The 18,302-nt window shown below is 42.4% G+C and overlaps 1 protein-coding gene across 2 annotated transcripts in view; it reads left to right on the top strand.

Moving 5' to 3' along the window:
• LOC306976265 (leucine-rich repeat and fibronectin type III domain-containing protein 1-like protein) overlaps window positions 1-18,302 on the top strand; it is a 173,314-nt gene that overhangs the window by 78,904 nt on the left and 76,108 nt on the right. For both annotated transcript variants that reach the window (XM_079574173.1, XM_079574172.1), the window contains exon 2: window positions 5,113-5,202. The gene's annotated coding sequence lies outside the window, so the exon portion shown is untranslated. The remainder of the gene's footprint in view (window positions 1-5,112; window positions 5,203-18,302) is intronic.

The raw sequence follows: 18,302 nt of genomic DNA, 5'->3' as shown, positions 1-18,302 counted from the left end.
AAAAGCCCTTGAATAAAAAGTGGTGTTTGGATGAAAGTGCGAGGTGTTGTGGTGGACGCCGGGGACAGAGATGTGAAGAGTGGAGAGGCAGCGCATTTCAAAGCGTTTCCCGTTGACAGTAATCAAACATTTGACAACAGGTCAGAAATCCGAGCGCGCCGGTGTGTTTGTTTTAATCACGGGGGCCTCTGAGGAATAGCTTTTCCCCACTCCCACTGTTTCATCTGCCATAAGTTCAAAAGTGGGTTAACGCGGGGAGATTGGCAGTCAAATCCCGCACACGCCACTGCTTTTTGCTTCACAATCCGCGCCTCTTGTCTCTTCCAATACGCACGGACTCGCAACTATACAGAAACACGCGCATCCAGGGCGCGAGCTCACTGACAGGTCAATCCGGCACAATCTAACGTAGCTGAGCGGAGAAAAGTCAAGCCAAATATAGAACAAAAGCGAACGGAATACCAATAGCTTTTGTCATGCAATATATCAAGTGGCGCGAGGTTGAGGTTTTGGCAAGAAGGCGGACGTTTTTAGAGCAATGTTCAAAGACGAGGTGGGAATTTTCCTTAAATTGGTGAAATAATCTGAAATAGCTAAAGTTCGCCATTGGGTGTGTTTGCTATAAGTGCCCTTGTCTGAGTGATGGAACGCTCCCTAATGCGGTGCGTGAGGCTGTGCATAAATGAATGGGACAAGTGTAAGTGCTCTGAGTATCAATTAGGTAAAGTGTTACACAATGCACCCATCGCTCCTCTGGATATCGCATTACAGGCTTGATGCAGCTTTATGCCACAAAAGGTACTGAAAATGAGGCTGGGGATCTATCAAAGGGTAAAGAAATGGAGGCAGGGGACACAAGTGTTTAAAAATAAAAGAAGCCACCATCAAATCCGTGCAAGTTTTCTCAATCTGGTTGCTCATGTTTTCACCCTACGCATGCGTAATTCAGTCATGAATTATAGTAAAGTACATGCAGTACATTTTTGGGATGCATAATGATACATTAAAGGGAAATGACATCTTTTTTGGACATCTCCCCCTGAACCGAGTGCATTATCTCCAGTTCGGCTTTACCCAAATCGAAAAGCTTCTGGACCTGCGAGTTTACAGCCTTTAGGCCAGTGTAACGCCTCATTTGAAAGCTAAGGTCTACAAAATGGCCTCACTGTTTTTCGCAGATTTATGTTTAGTACAATTTTCACATTAAAACACTTGGACACTACAGTGTGTTAGATGTATTTACCAGCAGTAACTCTGCAGCTAACGGAGTTGTTCCACAGCTTTTTTCTCCACTTTTTAAACAGTTTTTAGCTAATGTTAGTCTATGGAAATGTATGCTAACAGATGCAAAGATGGCGGATCTCCATGGTAACTGTGGAATTTCCCGAACTCTATAATCTTAGACACAAATAGAATCGCACAGTGTACACCAGGCATAAGGGAGAACCCGTGTGAACTAGTGAGAAAAGTGTATAAAGCGTGTGGTGAGGGGTTTTACTAGCCTGGCTAACGCTAGACTAACATCACAAGTGATATTTCGCCTAATGACCACCAATTCATTTTTTCGTAGGAGAGGTGTGGTTTACAATTGTCCATATCCGTTTACTGGGCGCTGCGAATGTCTATCATATGTGTCTGCACGTAGCCATAGCCAATTGTATCATCGTATCCGATGACGTATGACTTACCTGCTCTAAACTTTCGAGCACGGTCAAAAGCTTGATCGAAAGATGGCGTCGCGTCTGCTGCTGTCATGTTGAATCTGTAAATAAACTTTATTTTATCCCTAAACAAATTACAAGCTTCCGTATGTCAAATAGCTGGTCATCGTCTCCTCGTTCTGCGTTCTCGGTTAAGGCTCGGTAAGAGCTTAACTGGCATTGCTTTTGCAGAACTACATTCTCAACTTTTGACTAAGGTCACGGATGCTGCTTGGATGGGGAACTGAAGACTGAATATCGCTCATAATATATTTCCCAATCCTCATTTAAAACTCTGGTATTTTGAAATGGAACCGTGACTGCACAAAGCCATTAAAAACATTGTGGAAGAGGGAATTCCATTAAATCCAGCTTTACTTTCCACTGGGGACTTCATCATAAAGGCACATCCTCACATATACCGCACGGCGGAATCCTCTCGTGCCTTTTACTGTTTTGATGCTGAGCTTCTGAAACAAGTGCAGAGCTAAAATGCCTTCGTCCTCTCGAGCACAGACAATTAGGTGGATAAATATAATTACCACAGTCTTCTATCATGGCTGTGTACTCTATGCTATATATTATGATAGCAGTGGGTGTTTTCTTTTCAGATCTAAACTGACATTAATTTCAACTGTCACCGCCACATCCATTTTATCCTTGTCGAGCTGCAGTTCAACCCTTGGCACTTCTGAATAATTTCACAAACTCCGTCAATAAGCTGCCGTCCTTATTGTGTGTATTGCAGTGATGCCTTTATAGTTATGTCTCAAACAACGGCTGCTCTACCACTTTATGTCTCCTCAACAACGCCCTTTCCATGTCATGCATTTAGCTGGAATAAACTCAGTTCGCCGGAAAATCCACTGCAGAAGTGTCAGCGTATTATTTCTCGGCGTGTGCACTTTGTACTTTTTTGACTAGAGCACCAAAAGTATGGTCTGTCACCTCCCATCTGATAGCACTTTGATCCATGTTAGATGGTCGTGCAAAGAAGTGACATAATGTTTGCATCAGTGCCCACATTCTGAGGTGCCAAACGACGTAGCTTCAGTGTAGGCGGTACATGCTTTTATGCGACTATGAACATAACAGCCGTTTTGATATCTTAATTTAGAGCCATGACTTTGACTTTAAATAGAGAAAATAGAGCATCAAACCTACAATGCACTTAAGTCTTGGTGCAGGATGTTATTGCTTTATGTTATTGCTTTGTCACCAGCCTTGTGTCCTTGCGTCGGGATCTTCACCTATGTTGGGCTTTACATTTCATTACAATCTAATCAAATCACAAAGGCTGCACTTACTTAAAGTGGCAGTCTGGAAATCTAAATGTTTTACAAATCAACCAACTGGTCTTGCATTTTGATGCAGTGTAAATTGTAATATATACATATATTTAGGGCTGCAACTAACGATTATTTTCTAATCGATTAATCTAACGACTATTTTTATGATTAATCGATTAATCACTTGGCTGTGAATTGTGTAGGAAAATTTTATTTTTTTCATCACATAGCGCTAAAGTGGCACAGCTTGAGGACATATTGATGGAGTAAGCTTAAAGTGAGTGTTTGTTTTAGGCTAATTCTGCTTTCTGATTGGATGAGACACAGACAGATATTCAAGAAATTTACAGTGTACAAAACACTACAGACCATAATTATAAAAACAAAGTAGGTTTTCATCAAAAAATACTACATTTTCATGTCAGTTTTGCTCTATTTGAGTCTGTGTGAACCAGAAAACGATTAATCGACTACTAAAATAGTTGTCGACTATTTCAATAATCGATTAGTCGTCGATTAATTGATTGGTTGTTTCAGCCCTACATATATTATTACTTAAAGTCCCTCCTTCCCGGATATCAGCAACTATTCAGAGTCTAGTATCCTCCCGCCTCGACCAATGAGACGAGCTTTTTTGTGAACCAGCCTGCCAGGTCCAATCAGGAGGGAGGAGGAGGAGCTTGATTGTTTACTTTTGAAAATTCTGTTCCTGCTCTCCTCATTTTGCATAAACGAAAGGTCTGCACATACTACACAACTTTTATGCCCGATTTTGCTCTAATTTTCAGTCAGTAATTTTCAGGCAGTTGCACAGAGTCGGGTCGCGTAGTGTGGGGGGTCATGACTGGACGTTCCAATCGTGTAGTGTGAGCAGCAGTCAGACGCGACTAAACCCTCAGTCACAGGAAATCTAAATATTTCATTTATACGCCCAATTTTGGATGCACAGGAGAAACGTGGGTGATTTGACCGTCCCCAAAGCGAACACACAGAATGCTGCGGCCAATGACAGAGCGAAATAAAGACAGAGAAACACCACAGCGCTTCCCTTTTCATTTCTCTGTCAAAACAGCGGCACAAACAACTCATTTCATGGCCACACCAAAAGTTCGACCTTTTCCAGCTACATTTCAACCGCAAACAGAGTTGAACCGCAGCACTTACCGAGTTTGGACACGAACTTTCCAGCTACTTTTCTCCGTTAGCTTCTCTCCGTCTCGTCCGCCTCGGGGCTGATGGTCCGTCTCCTTTTTTTTTTTAATCCACTGATATATGTCCCGCATCTTCCTATCGCTGACGTTTATCTCCATTTTGACAGAACTATAGCCAAGTTGAAGGCTCGTAGTAGCAGTAGCCTGCAGCAGCATTGAACTGCGTTGTTGTGACAGTGATCACATGACTCTGTTGACACTGTTGACCAATCGGGAGACGCGCACGTTCCCTCACAAACAGAGGCCTATATTATCTGATCTGGTGTCAGTTTTTGAAGCCGGAGGAGAAATGAAGTGGCAGAGAGAACAGACGCGCTGCGTTCTAAAACATCAGCTCTTTGACAGAATCGTGTAGTGAGTTCGCTCTTACGATTCTCAGTCTTTATGTGTGAAAGCCCAGATGTTTTATAATCACACTAAATCCAGTCGTGTAGTGTAAACCCCCATTCTTTATAAAAATCATTTAAGACTGGAAAAATCATATAGTGTGTGCTGACCTGAAGAAGGGATTTATGGTTAAAGATGGGATAAATTTGATTATTCACTTTCAAATTTTACTATACCTCTCCTCATTTTGCACACTTACAGACTATCTCTTTAAGTAATCAAGTTCCCTGAGGGATTTTCTCATATAATGTATACATTTGTTCTGCTATATTTGTTGTTGCTGTTTTTCATTCGATGCTGTACTTGAATTAATGACTCTTGGTGGGAGAGGTAGAAATCTTAATCGGAGGCAAGTGTGATTCCCAATGACACAACATGCTGCATGCATTGCCAGTAGTGCGAGTCAATGAACTTCCAACCTCTGGCGAAGTTAGTATGAATGCAACATAATCACCTATTGCTTTTGAAGGCTAACGCCGTATGCTTTGAAAATTGTTCTGACCTCCCGCTATTCTCTCTTTGCAGGTTTTGAAGCCTTCCCTCTCATTGGCGGTTTGAGTCCTGAGCGCCGGTCTTCATGTTGAGTCCCACTACACCAGAGCGCTACAGATAGAGGTGAGACCCGCTGTGAGCTGTCTTCTGCAGCTTTAAACCAACATAACAAAAGGAACAAGGATGCACTATGCAGGGAAATGTGACAAGAAGCTTTCTCAAACAAACCCCAACACTTACTGGGTATTAGCCCTATGCAACTTTAATCCATATCCATTGAGAAAACGGTAGAGTGTAGCATTATTCATTGATGCTGTAAAATGCTTGAATGTATATACTTTATTAATGCTATTAACATAATGTTTGCCCACCTAATGCTGTTCTATAGGGTTCCCTAACATACGCAAAAGTATGCGGCAGTCTTAGCTTCGTATATGCACACTATGACTTCTATTTATGATTGTATAACACAGGATCCAATATGCGCATCCCAATCCCTAAAGACTAAGAAAATTACAAAAAGTGCGGTTCACAAATGAGGCTGTAGAAATGCTGACCATTTGCAAAACATACCAGCCCCTAGTGTTGCTTGAATTAATTTCCGTTCGCAGGTTACAGTGGCAGATAAATGTAATATTAAAGGAACAGGCCACGGTTTTTCCATACTGAGATATGTTCTTACCTGAGCTTAGACGAGTTGATACATACCTCTCTGTGCGTGTCCGTGGAAGAGCTTGGTCGCTTCTAGCTTCACCCCGTTTGGAGCTATAGGAATATACTGGGGGAGGCCAAATGCTAGCAATATCTTTGGTCTTTTTGCGTGAATGAGGGCACACAGTTCGTCCATACTGTGATATGTTCTTACCTGAGCTTAGACAAGTTGATACGCACCTGTCTGGTCTTTGTGCGTGCCCGTGGAAGAGCGTGGTTGCTTCCAACTTCACCCCCGTTTGGAGCTATGGGAATATACTGAGAGAGGCCAAATGCTAACAACATCTTTGGTCTTTTTGCGAGACTGAGGGCACGCACAAAGACCAGACAGGTACGCGTCAACTCGTCTAAGCTCATATTTCAGTATGGAAAAACGGTGGCCTGTTCCTTTAAGTTATTTTTTTATATAATCTCTCTCTTTTTAGCAGCTCTTGAAATGTATGCGGTCTTACAATGCAAGACACCGAATACCCATTGCCTGCTGACTGACTTGAGCTTGTTTCCTGCACCTTCAGACAAACAAAAGAAAGATAAACATTTCCAATGATAAGGATTTGTAAAGAATGAGGTCTTGAGACAGTGTATTTTTGTTAGCAAGTTTGAAAGCATGTTTGGTTCGTACTCTTGGAAATACCTACCTCCTAGCACTATAGCACAGAGTTCAGTGGCCTGTGCTCCCTCATAATCATTTGTCTTGTTGAACATTGCACACATGCTTCGACAATGCTCACGCACTTTCCACCTTGCTGCTTTTTGATGTTGATGTTTGTTGTGTAGTTTGATTGTGCAAAAGCAGATATTACCTGCGCTGAAACACCCTGGAGTCATGTTACGAGCAGAAAATGTTTAGCGCGGCTGTGGTTTAGATCGTCCAGTGAACAAAATTAATGCTTCTGTTTGCCTACAAAGGATTGTTGTTACATAATTCTAAGCAAACAAACTTTTACTGGCTGCAATTTGCAAAAGTTAAAACCAGTAAGTCATCCAATTAAACCTTTTGCTTTAGTTGGAAGGCATTTATCTCTTCAAAACTTAGCAACGCCAACTTACGAAAACAACACCTCTCAAAATAATAAGCAGAATATCAAAAGAAAAAAGAAAAGAATGCTCCATTGATGCATAACAGTGGTGATCAAGTAAAACTCAAATCCCCTGCGATAACTTTAGACTTAAAGCAGAACTAAGTAACTCATGCCCCTAGAGGCCATAAGCGCCACTGGAGGCATCGTAGCATGTATTTTTTTTTTTTTACTCATTAATTGTCCGTGAGAATAAATACGCTGACGGAAAAGACAAAGGGAGCGAGGGTTTACAATGGAGATTATTTTTTTCACTCAAACTTTGTCTGTAAATACTGTTTAAGTGGTGCTAGCCCGCAGTTAGCTTTGCCCGTTAGCCTGTCAGCTTCTTCTTCTTGATTTGATTACTGTGTATTGCCCCGGGGGGAGATGAAAGACACCCCCCCCCCCAAATCATCCCATGAACACTTGTATTTCCCCCAGAGGGACTACAAAAAGGATTTATTAAGGTAAACAAGTTACTTAGTTCTGCTTTAAGGAAGGAAACAATGGCACCAGCAAGTCATAGGCTGCATCTAAAAAGTGGCCAGATAGCAGATAGCTCGTTTCTCCTTAACCTTTGAGGCCGACACCATGAGGTCAACCTTGAGGAACCTTTTGTAGGAACGAGAGCTTCAGCTGCTCCTTCTGCCCGTCAGGACCACCTGAACCTTCCTAACCCAGCGGAGGGAACGACCAGGAAGTTACGTCGTACAATCTACGCTCCATATCCTCCTGCACTGCAGCACATTTAATATTATTACTTACCAACAGCACAAATATAATCTGAGCGACTGCACAAATGTCAAAATGATGTGTTAAATAAACAGCAGATCTTATGCAAAGTAGCCATGTGGGCTTAACTTTTGTTCTTGTAAAATGTCAACAAAAGTGAGTAATTTTGCCAGAAGTTCATAGATTTCCCATACTCAGACTTTCAGATGCTTCTGTGGCTCTAACGCGGCCTGACCTGTTTTATACTTTCATATAGGACATAGCTCATGTTTTTATTTAATGAAATGTCACGCAGCACAACTGTCAATCATTCCACACTCGTGCAGAGATCAGCCGAGTTCGGATTGTGGGATTGTTCTTCAAACGGATAGCTATGTGGAGGATTATTGCAGTAAACGTGTGTCATTGGTGGTGAGGGCGGCTGCTGTTCTGTGAAAGGCGAGGGTCATCTGTTTGGCAAAATTAAATAATTTGATTGTGCAGGCTTCTCTCCCCCTTTCTATCACTGTGTCTGAATCTGAAATAGCTCTACAATAAACCTGCGGACAGTTTTTTTTCCCACCCACAGAAACCCTAGGAAAAAAAACGGTAACCTGCAGCACACAGCCGAAATCTCTCACCCTGGTGCACGATCCGGGCCCGGGCAGAGGCTGTACATGCGAGGACATTGTCAGGACTGGAGCCTTGTCCCTGAAAAATTGATAGTTAGAGATGTTATAAAGTTTATGTGGATATTTGAGAGGACATCTTTCGGGTTTGAGTGATAAAAGATCGTGATTAGATCGACAACAAACTTAGAATGAGTAGCTTTAAATCGAACGTAGGAGTGGGTGAGGCTGTAGTGGTGTTGAAATCCTGGTGCCTTTTGGTCCTATGGCGTCAGAGCACAAGTCATGTTTGTGGCCGGGATAAGCTGTGTCAACTACAGTAGAGTCGCAGGAGATCCACGTGAGTAATCCTGCCACGCTAGCTCTTCACGGCCAACCTTTTTTCAGCATATTAGCGCTGGCCTACACACTGTTTCACAAGTGCTCTGAAAAATGGTCTCATTTCTTTGGCTGTGGAACAATCGGTAGCACTTCCTGTTTTCTCCTCGCTCCGGGCTGCTCTCTTCCATCCTCACATTGTTTTATTTGGTGCCTCTGCCCTAGAGAAACATCTGCCATGAGGAGTTTATTAGAGTCCGCTAACTGGACCAAGTTCCTGGTTGAGATGATGACTTTTTACAGAAGGAACTCGAGGCATGGAATAATAATAGACACTTCCCGATGCCATTTTCTCTTGAAGTAATTACAAAAGACATGCTATTTCCAAAAGATTTTATCTGCTAAACTGACATGAATTCTCATTTCTTGTTATCGAGATTGTACATTTGCCCTCCCAAAGATCTCGGTTTTGGTGAAATGGGAACATGATAAGAAGTTAGACGTTTGATGAATTATCACTCAACTTATCTTCAAAGCTGCAAAGGGTTTTATCTCCATGTGTGGCCATTTATTTTTCTTTTATATGATGCAGCAGCAAGTAAACGTTTTGAACTGATGGTGAGACAGCTGGGTCATAGCAACTCCAAAACTGTGAACTGTTTTGTGGGCTTTTGGCAACAGTCGCCTCATAGTTAGGAGGTCCTGCATGGGTTCAATTCCTGTTGGGTATATCTTTCTTTCTGTCTTTCTCTACAAATGCTTTCTCTATAATGCATCAGCAAGAACCAAGGCAAAGATAAAATAATAAGGAGAGACCTTCTTAGAGAGCTGAAGAGAGACAAGCTTCTCAGGTATAGGAACGCTGCTCCTGGGCCACTTAAGTTCCAAAACTCCCATTTAGTTTGACAGAATGAGTTGTTCATGATGTGGGGTAAGTAAAGCCTCGTGATAGTTTCTGCTCCTCGTTTCCAAGTCCATAGGCGATTTCAAACATGTCCTCAGCAACTCAGTAACAAAACAAAACAACGCGCCATTTCTCCACAGTAAACTCGTGGTCACGTGACGCCTTCCCGTTTGCGTGACAGCCAGGCGTGTTTTTGATGTATGTGTGTTCAGGTCGGCAAATTGAAACCCATCGTTTTAGGGTCAGGTTGGGCCGGGTCCGAAAAAAAAGTGCATTTCGCCATGTTGTCTCTCGATCTGATAAAGGCTTCAACAACCCATATGATTGCCTTTGTCTGGCAGGAACACTGCATTTATGACCCTGAACTAGCCATTTTACCATGTTTCCCCTTCTCCTCTGCCCTCAGCTCATGGCAACACGCCAAACATGCCTCCTCCGTGTGTTCAAACCTGTAATTCCTCTTATGAAAACATCAGGGATTTAATTGTGTTCGAGAGTGTGCAGGTGGTCCTGCACTGCTGTCAGTCTTCATTCAGCCTCAAAACCGGACATGTCAACCTATATGTTTGCAATATAATTTAAAGAGCCCAAGGTGTACTGAATAGACCCATTTTTGTGTGTCCATTTGTAATCCCAGTACAGTCACTTGATCATTTCAGTGATTAACTTCAACAATCCGTTATTCAAACTTCTTCGCTACGGCCAGTGCACCTGCTATTAAGCATTTGTTTATATAAGCTGTTTATGAAAGAAACTGAAAATGCATGATGTTGGACCTTTAACGTGTGTATATCTAAATATACAAATGGTTTTAATCAAATGTGCCTTAGACAGAAGGAAAAAAGTAACATGCTTTATATTTTACACCTGAGCCGCTGTCCTTACTGGCAGATTGTAATTACTGACACTTTATGCAACAAAATGTAAATTCCAGTGGCACTTTTCATACCTGGAGAGCGTCATACATATTCATAAGATGTTGCATGGTCTGATGTATTTTTGAAACAAGACACAATGTAAATAAGTGCATAAATGCATGATTGTGTAAAATGACTTCTCTGCCGTTCATTAAGCAGAAAAATGGCACAGGAAAAGTCAAACTAGAAACAGGGAGAAGCTTAAATCCAGCTTTACAACCATGCATGAAAGAGGGCTGCATCAGGGAGGGATTCTGATGTCAAACTTTGCCAAAACAATGTGCAAATGACTCCTCAAAAAGACAATCATTCCCATGTAATCAAAAGTAATACACATTTTGTTTTGCTCGCAAAACAAGAGAATGGTAGTTTGCGAAGACCACAATGGTGCATTTGCTATTGTAGGGGAGAGATGGAGGATTTTACATTGAAGAAAAAAAACATGCACGTCGGCCAGAACCATTGATCTACATTATACAAGTGATCGATCCATGTGTGCTTTGTCAAGATATAAAGACAGCCATGTCGCCCTCTCTACTGCGGCTGCACTCTGACAGAGTTCAGACACAAAATCTAATTAAATATGAATCTATTTTCATATATTATTTAATGCAATGACAAAGAATGGTTATCTTTTTAATTCAGGAAATAGAAAGGTTTTGAACAGTGAACGCCCCCAACGCTCTCCACAGCTGAGACCTGAACTGGCACATGCTGCTGGCTGGAGCTGAGCCAATCATATCCAGTCATGAGAGCATCATTCTTCTTTAAAAGCTGAAGGCAAAGACGTGTGAATACAAGGTTTTCTAGAAACAAAAGAAAGATCGACTAATTTTGCCCATGTGGTTGCTGCTTAATCTGTGAATATTTTTTCAGAAAGACACTTCAAACACCTAGCTTTGCTACAGTGCTTAAACTGAGATCTGATCTTAAAACCTTGTGTTTTACCTCATGACACTGGTTAATGGAGAAGGGTGAATAATGACGGGGTATATAATATCAGAACATTATTAATGCCGGTATTTGAGGGTGTTGGAGTTCAATTGTGCAGAAGTTTGTTACTGTCTGAATGAGAGTAAATGTGCTCTCATTTGGGGGTCACGTATCCAGATCCCTGTTCACCCTCCCAGGCCTGGAAGCCCACAGTTGAATCAGGCTCTTCTGCTCAGGCTGGTGGACCCTCTTTCCGTGTGAAATACCTGCACCACTGCTGCACTGAAGACTGCTGTCATGTGGAGGGCTTTGCGCTGCGGCTGTCACTAAACAGCTGTGAACTCAGCATGTCAGTGCTTATCATGGCAAAGGTAAATAAGGCAATAGATTCCCCAACTTAAGATCTAAGATAAATTGTAAGTCTAAATATCCAGCTGAAGAAGAGAACCGTGACAGCCGGGCAACTCCCTAAACTGCCTCAGAAAGCTATAATATTCATATTTCTTCACACCAATAAAACCACTTTACCGTATGAAGGCCATATAATAATATCATTATGAGACACACTCTGTGCCTCTTTAGTGGCAGGAGAGGTTCAAAGCACAGCCCAGAGCATTTCTGTGTGTGTGTGTGTGTGTGTGCGTGCGTGTCTGTGTGCGCGTGCTTGCGTGTGCACGTGCTTGCGTGTGTGTGTGCGCACGTGCTTGTGTGTGTGAGATCAGGATCCTGCAGTGACAGCAGCTGCTGTTCTGAACATACAGTAGGAGCCGCACAGATGACTGAAGTCAAATCTCTGACTGAAGACTTTACAGGACTCCACCTTTGTTTGGATTTTTGTTTTGATCATGACTATTGTATTTTCTCATGTGTTAGATCCTCCCACTCACACATCCATATACAATATACTGTACATAAAATATTCTAATCAGCGACTTTTTGCCACATTATCAACCGTATAGCCAGAGTCCCTGTAAGATACTTTGAACTTCCAAATGATCAGGAGAGAGTGATCTTCCTCGAGCCCTGTTTGAAAGTAGGATGTGTTTGAAGTCAGAGACCTGTGTTAGCCATACCATATACAGTAGACCATATATGGGACATGAAGAGATGTTGCCATTAGGACAGTGTGCGCATTAGACTAATGTATCAGTGAAGAGCCATATATCATTGAAGTGTCTTAGCTTCCTGAGGCCCCAGGCTGCTCAAGTCTCCAGTGGCGTGGCGTGGTTGTATGAGCAAGTTTCTCAAAGTACAGCTGAAGGTGAAAGGGAAAAAAAAACTCTATTGGTTTCTGTTTTTTATTTCATTTTATTAGAATCTACAGCCTCATAGTCTGCATTCTTTTAAGTGTTTATTGTCAAGGTCGCTGTAGCTATAGGTGTTTTAGCATTTCAAACATGGGATGATCAAAAAGCGCAGAGATCTCCATATTCCCAGAGCTGGAGACGCTTCTGTTCATAGTGTTCCCATCTTTGTTGCTCAGGGTCCTCTCACTCTTTTACTGAAATAGCACATTTTGGAGGAGAGCCGCAGTCTAGACAGAGAGGGGCACAGGGGAGAGCTGAGGTGGGGAAGAGATATCTCCTCATCGGTATTTTGGATGCAGATGAAGGTCGAGTGTGATGGCACTGAGAATATATTGGCTCTCAGACAGGAGGTGGACTCTTTATTTCTGGTATTCAGATGCAGTGATCAGTTCTCTGAGTCCAAGCAATAAAGAAAGTCAAGTTAGATCCCATTTGAATGTGCCTCGTTTTAGCCAATCACAGCCCAGTCTCAGAACAATGACACAACAAACATATGCTTTTAAGTGCGTCGCAGCATGACTTTCTCTGTGCCATGACGGTAAAAGTGCTTCTTGTTGTCTGCAATTGTAGCACCCACCTTCTCACAACAAAACTGCCACGTGATTGACGAGAGCGACCGCAAGTAGAATGTAGGGCATCCAATGATGTCCACATAAAACACAAGCAAAAAAGAGAGCGAGAGAGAGACCAAATGGAGGGGAAAAATGAATACCAAAGAAAGGACTGTATGGAGCGCCGCTGAAAGCAAAGGAGTCATGTAACAAAAGGGCCATTAGCAACTATCTGTGTCCGCTCAGCTCCCATGAAAGAAGCATCTATGTGTTAGCGACGGAGATGCACTGGCCTAATGCATCTAGTAAAGGGTTAAGCCTGTCTCCTTACACCGCTTTGTGATATTTTTGGATTACAGATCATCATCCACCTTGGTTTTCATGGGTTCCCTAGCAATATCCTGCTCTCTGTTGAACTGTTGTCTGAAAGTAATGAACTGGATGAGCACACACTTCCATGCAGGCCTCAGTGCTGTCTCACAAAGAAAATATGTTGGACGTATCAAGACATGATATTCAATTCTCTAATTGCTTCTTTACTGACTCTTGTGGTTGGGTTGAGTATTGTTTGGGTATAATGTCTTACACTTGTAATGCACTTTGCAAGCCTGTATCACCAAGTTTCTCAAAGCGCTACACTGTTGTCATTATTCATTCACTCCGTACTTGGTGTTGGTAAGCTACTGTTGTCGCCACAGCTGCCCTGGGGTAGACTGACGGAAGCGAGGCAACTAGTCTGCGCCATCGGCCCCTCCAACCACCACCAACTGCTCATTCACTCACTGCATTCACCCCAGGCTTCCTGGTGTTCCCAAACGGTCTCCCGTCCAAGTACCGACCAGGCTCTTCCCTGCTTAGCTTCCAAGATCAGACGGGATTGGGCATAGCAAAGGCGGTGTGGTCAAATGTATGTCTTCCATCATCCCCACACACTTTTATCATATGTAATGCAATTCAACCATAATCGTTTGCTGAATGAGCAGTGGTGAATGTTTGTGTGAGCTCTCTGACCACAAATTCTTGGATGAGAGGCGAAACGTCCAACATTTACAGTATATTACAGAGAACAGTGAATCTTTGTCTATGAGCTGTGTTGAGGGGAAGACAAATAGATGAGTCGGTAAATATTTCTTTCATGAGCTATCTTGGAAAAAAACAGCAATCTAAGAAAACAGATACAACGTAGAACCTTGTGCATACATTATTAAAAATGCTCATCAAACACCATTATCTCTAATGTAAGCTTGTAAGCACACGAGCAGCTTCTTCACAGCAGCTTAAAGAGGATCCAGTGTGCAAAGAGGCGATTGCTGAACAAGCATGTTGGTGGTCAGAGCAGGGTAAGGTGACCATAAATCTGTGTCCAGTAAAAGCTGCTAGAAATTGAGCCACATCCTGGATCATGTCCATCCCACTATATATCCCCCGCTGATTTAAAAAAGAAATAAAAGGTTTAATAATAAACACAGGTATTGTTTTAGCACAACCAATATTCAGATTCCTCACTGCCAAACATTTTAATTAAAACAAAAACGGAGCCAGGGAAAAAGCGATTTTGATGAAATACCAAATTCCTGATTGAAAGCACATGCTCTGAATCATGATATTCTATTCCCCGTCAGCTGCTTTGACTGCACAACCAATACTATTGACTTTGCATTCATTTGTGTTTTACAGTTTTTCCATTAAGTCGGGGATATGTGCCTGTACACAATGACTTAGGGCTTCTTTTTATTGATGGGTTCTTCACCAAGCACCTTGTATGTTTGGAAGGAGATTCTATTTCCATGAAAAGAAAAAGAAACTGTAAAAAATTGATATAGGAAAAGGAGGAAATGGAAACTGCTGCAACTGAGCTCTCCCATTGCAAATATACATGCAATTTTTACCGTATCCCTGAATTGGTCTATTGTCTACAACAGTTGAGCCGTAACACTTGGCACAACAAAACAAAAAAGCTACTTCTCATTCAGTCAAATGTCAGATTGGAAGCACAGAAACGCCAGACTAGTAAACCCATATTTAAACTCTGTCCCCTCCTGTGGGGATGGGTCAGGATGGCCATAACCTCACCTATTTTAACAGTTTAATTGAAAAATAGTGAAAGCCCTATTTTAATGATTAAACAAAATGAAAAGATGAGTTGGAAAAGTCCATTTGTGATCTTGTCTGCTCTGGAGAGGTTACAGACGAGGCTACTTCTGTTCGGTCAAAAGTGCACATGCTGTTCTATGGATTTCAGAGCTTGACTAGCATGATGCCATAGGGCGGCTTCAAATAAGAAGCAGCGGTGGAGTAACATGGGATCGGGGGGGTTTCTTCGCTTCGGAGCATTTTGGGAGAGCGCAGATCGTCACCGGTGTGCCGTTTGCCGCCGTAATGTCTTCTGTTGAACACACTGATCTCAACATCTGAGCTAAGAGAACATCGACTATTGAAGGATCAGAGACGACTTATCAAACATTTACAGGGGGATTTTTCAAAGAGCGCCACTGAAGATTACAGCACAGTGCTTTTGATGTGCACGTGGTTGAAAAAAGGGAGCCATATGGTCGATATTCCGTACGGACCGGCTATTAACGCTAATGTGCCTCGTATGAATCGCGCGTTCAAGGTTAATGCCGGTAAACACAACAATAGCAGAGCAGCAAAATGCAAATGTTTTAAAGCAAGACATTTTGAATATACTGCGAAGTGCAAGCGAAAGTTATGGCCACAGATTTTAACTGTGTATTTTTGAATTCCCCGGCGAAAGTCTCATTGAGTCGAGCGATGTATTACCAGAGGGAAATGGTACTATTCACACAGTGTTAACTCTGACTGATGGATTTTTTTTGAGCCAGTGGAAAACAGATGGATTTTCGAGGGAGTATGTTTTTGTCTAAATCTCGAGCAGTCCTTCTGATATCATTCTATTACTGTAAATTCTGTAATGCTGCAAATGGCTTTCAATCCCCACAAAATGCATTCAAATAACAGAACCCAACAGTCAGTTAAGTACTTCCCTCTCCCCATTGTTACTACAGACTACCGCATGGAAGTAAACATTTTTTTGTTGCTTGCTATTTCTGCGCGCCACACCCTCCCTCACGGCCCCCTCTCCACTCTGACAGCCGCAGCCCTCCCGATTCATTACTTGTGAGATCTCTGGACCAATCTTGCACTTTCTCGCAGACGCTCTCACTACACCCCCACAAACCGCAACGCACCCTCTTCCCACCTCCTCACTCTCACCGTCAGCGCATCATTGGCTGTTGCTTAGTTACAAGCCCCCATCGTTGTATCCTCGCTTTATTTTGGTTGGCCAATGACAACCTCGCGTGCCGTTACCACTGTTTTTGGACGGTTTTGTCTGAATGTTTCTTTTTGTTGCTTCATACTTTCTTGCATCTTCATTGCAGTTGCAAACGCACTATGGGGTTCGGAGGGGGATTGATGAGATGAGGTTGAGGAAGTGGGAGAGTCCTGTGGAGTGTTGTAAGTCATTAGGTGACAGTACAACTGAGTAAATACTGTATTCAGGTTTTGAGGCCACAAAGTCTTCTTTAAACAGTTTTCATAACAACAATCAATTTTACAGCTTTGCTCATAACTAAATGTGGGATCTCCAAGTGTGAGGCAATGGTCTGACTGATGAAGATAAAGTGTTCCCTGTAATAGTACCAATTAGAGTGCGGATCGGGCCGTTTTTTTCTGTCCGAGCCCGGCCCTCGTCCGACAGAGCAGTGATCAAATCCGAACCGAGCCCGACAAGCATTAAGATATTTGTGTCCGAGTCCGACCGAGCCCGACACATTTAAAATCACAATATTTCCATAAGCCTAATGACACAGTAGGATACGATATTGTTTGTGTGGAAAAAGTCAGATTTTATCCATCAAAAGGCATTCGGAACGTCAACACAGATGAGCGGAGCACGCACGGCCGCACGCACGCACGCACGCACGCACGCACGCACGCACGCACGCACGCACGCACGCACGCGGAGCAACAGTTTTACCTGTGCGGTCACTGCACGTGTTTCGTTGTCACAGCAGTTCACAACTTCTTAAAAGCATTACTGCGTGTGCACTGCGCAGTGCATAAGCGGGTTTAAATGCCGCATCTTCTGTTTATTTATTTATTTAGTTTAATGACAAATGAACGCTTGCAATGCATGAAATGAAACAGACCCATTTTATTTAAATTTTTTATTATCGTGCTGATGTGTCCGAGTCCGACCCGAGCCCGAAAATAAGTTCTAAATATTTGTCCGAATCTGACCGAGCCCGTCGGGTTCCGACGTGTCCCGTCGGACGTCGGACGGGTTGCAGCACTCTAGTACCAATAGCTTTGAATGTGCCATACAAAGCTAGCCTGATAGATACAGACATAGAAGGGGGCGTGGCTTCGCCGAGCGACACAATCACTCTTTTTAGCCATTTTCTAGCGAAATCTAATTTTGTTATTTATCACATACAAATAAAGTCAAGTCTAAATCAGGTCCATATGGATGTTTATTCAGGGCAGATTATTTAGTAGAAGCGAGCTAGCAGTCGTAGCTAGCGTTAGCGTTACATGAAGCATCATGTTAGCAATCTCCAGTTATTTTCTGCAGTTATTTATGTATTTATGGGCTGTTGAACCACTTTGCTCCTCTCCATGTCTTTGTGTCTTCATTGAGTCATAATTCAGCATTTGTGAGAGTAGTTTTTGAATAATTAGAGAAAGTTCAGATTTTTCCCCAAATTGTTTTCCCCCTTAACTGTTTTCAAACATGACCATATATGGACAATTCCAGAGATGCCGTCTGTATCTGTGCTGTCATTGCTGAAAGTTTGCATATCCTATTCTTCCTCCCATTTCGTGGTCGGAGCACATCACTCATCAGATCGCGCGTGTTGGCTTCTCGAAAATATCCAAATTAGCTGGTAGTTCAGCTTTTAACCATGACATGCCTTTACACAATTTCACATTGAAATGGGAGGAAAAAATGCTGTTAACACTATTATGAACACAGAGTGCAGTTCAGCTTATGAGCTGGAAGAGTTGGTTTAGAGTTTACTTTGAATTATGCAACAAAATATCAATGAAGAGGTGCGAAAAAAAATTGTTAAGTTTCTTCATTTATATAGCGCTTTTCCACCTACATTAAGCAATCAATGCATTTAACCTCAAGGAATCACTCACCTCTTCACACTC

The sequence above is a fragment of the Gobius niger genome (genome assembly GCF_951799975.1).
Source record: "Gobius niger genome assembly, chromosome: 1".
Classification (NCBI taxonomy): Eukaryota; Metazoa; Chordata; class Actinopteri; order Gobiiformes; family Gobiidae; genus Gobius; species Gobius niger.
Note: the sequence above shows the minus strand (reverse complement) of the source record. Positions and strands in the feature narration are given on the sequence as shown.